This window comes from Myripristis murdjan, chromosome 13 (assembly GCF_902150065.1).
Source record: "Myripristis murdjan chromosome 13, fMyrMur1.1, whole genome shotgun sequence".
Taxonomy (NCBI): domain Eukaryota; kingdom Metazoa; phylum Chordata; class Actinopteri; order Holocentriformes; family Holocentridae; genus Myripristis; species Myripristis murdjan.
Genome location: NC_043992.1, coordinates 41599238 through 41603865, shown reverse-complemented (window position 1 = coordinate 41603865; position 4628 = coordinate 41599238).

The following is a 4628-nucleotide window of genomic DNA, read 5'->3' as shown; positions in this document are numbered from 1 at the left end:
AATAAGAGGCTGGTGTAGATGAGTGGTTTTCAAAGTGGGTGTCCAGGCAGACAGACAGACAGACAGACAGACAGACAGACAGATGGAGCTAAATGTTGTGCATTAGATAGATAGATACTTTATTCAAAAGAGTCTTGTTAATTAAATAAAATGAATGAGAGCTAACGTATTTTTTTTCTCTTGCAGGCTGGAATCACACCATCTAACAGTAGGTTCCATCTTCTACTAATATCTGTTGGTCGCTCTGTGTATCTATCCAGATCTAGATCTATGCTGCTCCACTGCCAGCTCTGTGTTTGTGTAACAAACCACAACAAGTCAGACTGATCGTGGTGGGTCCGGTTTGAGGGCCGGCGCTGGCGAGCTGCCTGGTCCAACGTGGTGGAGCGACTGTTTGACTTGCAGCATGTCTCAACAGGACGCGCCTGCCTAGATCTGACTGATCAATAATCAATCACAGAACAGGGGGACGAGACACTCAAACACAGGGAAGCAAAACAAAGACATCGTAGAAGTGTTTTGTCAGGACAAAGAGCCAAGTGGCTTCCACACCCAAACCCAAGCGAAGCACCTGTTTTCTGCAGCTCTGCTGACCGATCTGCACCTGAAGCCTCCTGGACCCGTTTCCAGTCGACGACACGGCAGCCGCTCAGGCAGGAGCGCTGCTGACCGGCCGAGCTTCGCGGCTTTACCACCTTCAAACACGCGTTGCAGTCGAGTCGAACAGATGTAAGAGCTCTTTATTATCATGAGAGCTGATGATTCTAGCTCTGGTCCAGGGAGTTAGCGTCCGTGGCTAGCCTGCTGTTAGCCCAGCTCAGTGCTGACAGCTGACCTGCTGCTCGCTACGCCGATGACACACCGCTTCTCAGGATGGCGGCCAATCAGTCACAGTCAGTCGATGTAACAGTTTGGTAGGATCAGTGCACATTTCTGTCACTTTTTAAAAGCAAGGGTTGATGCACAAATTTTGATATTACTGGTTTTTATGTGTCATTTCTTTTTCTATTTCTTATCATTTCACTTATGCCAATCTATAATTTAATGCTTCTCTTGAGAATCTGAGCAGCTGCAGATGAGCATATTTCCCTTTGAGGATCAGAAAAGGATTTCTGACCGTGATTCTGAAACCTCTCTGCTCTCTGAACAGTCAAAGAGCCCAAACGCTGCAGGACCTCACACAGCTCACTGCTGATCAGACTGTCAGTGTGTTTCCTGTCAGGTGACAGCCTGTCAGCCAATCAGAAAACACAGAGCAGGGACCTATGTCACAGAACCTGATCTGTCCTGCAACATACAGCTGGAACAGACACACACACACACACACACACACAGAGCAGTATTTAGTTTCATGCTGTGTGATACATCCACCCCCCGCCGTCTCTCTCTCTCTCTCTCTCTCTCTCTCTCTCTCTCTCTCTCTCTCTCTCTCTCTCCGTCATGTTTCGCTGCAGACGTCCTGTACTGTTTATTTAGCAGAGTGTGTTTTCACGTCGTCTGTCTGCCCGACTGCCAGGAGCTTAACACACACCTGCACAGGAGCAGAAGAAGAGGAGGAGGAAGAGGAAGAGGAAGAGGAAGAGAGAGAGGAGTTTCAGTGGTAGCAGCCGGAGTAATACTTCACTCGGTGTTGTTGTCAGCAATATTACTGGTAGTCATTTTCTGTGGCAGTAATCTCCCATTTGAATATTACTGTCAGGGGTACTCGCTGTGATTTTGCAGGAGAACTGGTTGTAGTTGTGTACTAGTACTACTAGTACTAGTTTCATTGGTAATAGTGTTAGTAGTGTAAACGATAGCAGAAGCAGTAGTAACAGCTGTAGCAGTAGTATTAACTGTAGTATTAGCAGCAGTATTAACTGTAGTATTAGCAGCAGTATTAACTGTAGTATTAGCAGTAGTATTTGCAGTAGTATTAACTGTAGTATTAGCAGTAGTATTAGCAGTAGTATTAACTGTAGTATTAGCAGTAGTATTAACAGTAGTATTAGCAGCAGTATTAACTGTAGTATTAGCAGTAGTATTAACTGTAGTATTAGCAGTAGTATTAGCAGCAGTATTAACTGTAGTATTAGCAGTAGTATTAGCAGTAGTATTAACTGTAGTATTAGCAGTAGTATTAACTGTAGTATTAGCCGTAGTGTTGGCATCAGGCTGCAGGATGACAGACTGCAGGCTGGGCTACATCGAGCTGCTTCAGCAGGAAATCAACAAGAACCCTGATGTGAGTGCTGCTTTTCTCTGCTTTCAGCTCCCACTTATTCCTGGAATAATGACAACAACAACAATAATAACTAGAAAGGATCTATGTTCTTCAGATCAATGATCCCGCAGCTCTATGTTCCCTCAGTTCTATGTTCCCTCAGCTCTGTGTTCCCTCAGTTCTATGTTCCCTCAGCTCTGTGTTCCCGCAGCTCTATGTTCCCTCATCTCTATGTTCCCTCAGCAGACCCCAATCAAGAAAAAAATGACAGGGGGGGCACTAAAGATCCCAGGGGGGCAGTGTCTGTCTGTGTGTCCCTGTCTGTCTGTCTGTCTGTGTCTGTCTGACTGCCTGTCTGTCTGTATAGATAGATAGACAGACAGACAGACAGACAGACAGTAACGTGCGGTGGGGTCCTTGGCACGGACAAGGGTCAATTAATGCAGAAGAACTCAAATTGCATAGCGCGTGCATATGAAATCTTATACAACACGTAGATCCAACCGAGCAATCTGATTGGTCAATCAGACGTTTAGAATGTGCTCAAATGAGCATGACAGAATGAAAAATACCTCATCACTAAAAATATTACTCCGCCTATATCTTATTGCCCGAGTCTGTGTGGTTTCCATGGCAACACGAAATGTTTCACCGAAACCCGCATCAAAAGCCGCTGTCAACTTTGTTCGCCTGCATAATGGACCGTTTGTTATCAGTTTTGATTTCTTTGGCGACCTAAGTTTGGTTAAACGGCTGAATGAGGAAGACAAGACAGAAGAGAAAAAGGAGAGATACGCGAGAGTGATGAGTGAAGAGCTGGATCAGCTGTAGAGGTCAGGAAATGAAGCCGGTACGGCCCCGTCAACGTCTTGGGCCGTCAAATGTCTACAAGACTACCTGACAAACACCGGGCAAACAGCTGATTTCTCACCTGTAAGGAAAGAAGAGCTGAACAAGATCCTCCGTGAATTTTATGGAACTTTAATTTGTATAATAAAGAGAACTAGACTTTGTAAAGTTTCTGAAGAAACTTTGATGTGCTTGCCACCCTTGCGACCGCCTGACCATGTGCTAAACCACCAGCCCTATGCTGTTTGAAGGTTGTTTGGTGTTGTTTGAGGGCTAAAAGGCAGCTACTGTGGTCTGGGTATTGTCCAGGTAGTTGTGATCATCTTTTGAATGATCACTAGCATGTCTCTGGGCAGCTGCTATGGTATAGTGGGTGGCTGCTAAGGTGCTGATAGGTGGTTGCTATGGTGTTCCTGATGGTTGCTAAGGCCTTGCTAGGCGGTTGCTATGGTGTTCCCGGTGGTTGCTAGGGCATTGCTAGGTGGTTGCTATGGTATTCTGGGCGGTTGCTAGGGTGTTACTAGGCAGTTGCTATGGTGTTCCTAATGGTTGCTAGGGTGTTGCTAGGCAGTTGCTATGGTGTTCTGGGCGGTTGCTAGGGTGTTGCTAGGCGGTTGCTATGGTGTTCTGGGTGGTTGCTATGGCGTTTTTGTGGTGTTCCTGATGGTTGCTAGGGTGTTGCTAGGCAGTTGCTATGGTGTTTGGGGGGGTTGCTAGGGCGTTGCTAGGTGGTTGCTATGGTCATTAGGGTGGTTGCTATGGGGTTGCTAGGGTGCTTGGGGTCCTTGCTATGGACTTCCATTAGTGTCTGGGGTCAGTGCTGGTATGCATTGGCTGCAGTGCTAGTGGCCCTTGAGACAGAATAGGAGAGATACAGAGCCGCGTGTGTATCTCTGTGTCAGTGAGAGGGGACTTTCTCCCTGGCAGGCTCTCCGAAAGTTCCGCCATTAGTGTGTATTGCGTCCGGATTTCGGCTTCAAACCGGAATTGCGGAAAAACGGAAAGTCGGAGCGGCTTGAAAATTGACATGCCGGTTCCTCTCCACAAACTGCACGATTTTTGTATTTGGTGCGTGGACGCAGGTCAAAAGCTCTGCGTGCTGGAGCATTCCGAAGTTTTGGCCATTCATTGTCTATGGCCAAAATTTTCGGAAAAATCGGAATTTTGAGAATTCCGCAGGACGGATTCCTTATAAAAGTAATAGCACACTATTCCCGATCGGGCCGCACATTTTGATTTTTCATTGTGTGGGCCTAAAACGAAAGCTGTAGGAGGAGTAGCGCGCCGAAAAACGTGCAGAATAAGAAAATATAATAATAACTAGACTTTGTAAAGTTTCTGAAGAAACTTTGATGTGCTTGCCACCCTTGCGACCACCTGGCCATGCGCTAAACCACCAGCCCTATGCTGTTTGAAGGTTGTTTGGTGTTGTTCGAGGGCTAGAAGGCAGCTACTGTGGTCCGGGTATTGTCCAGGCAGTTGTGATCATCTTTTGAGTGATCAGTAGCATGTCTCTGGGCAGCTGCTATGGTATAGTGGGTGGCTGCTAAGGTGCTGATAGGTGGTTGCTATGGTG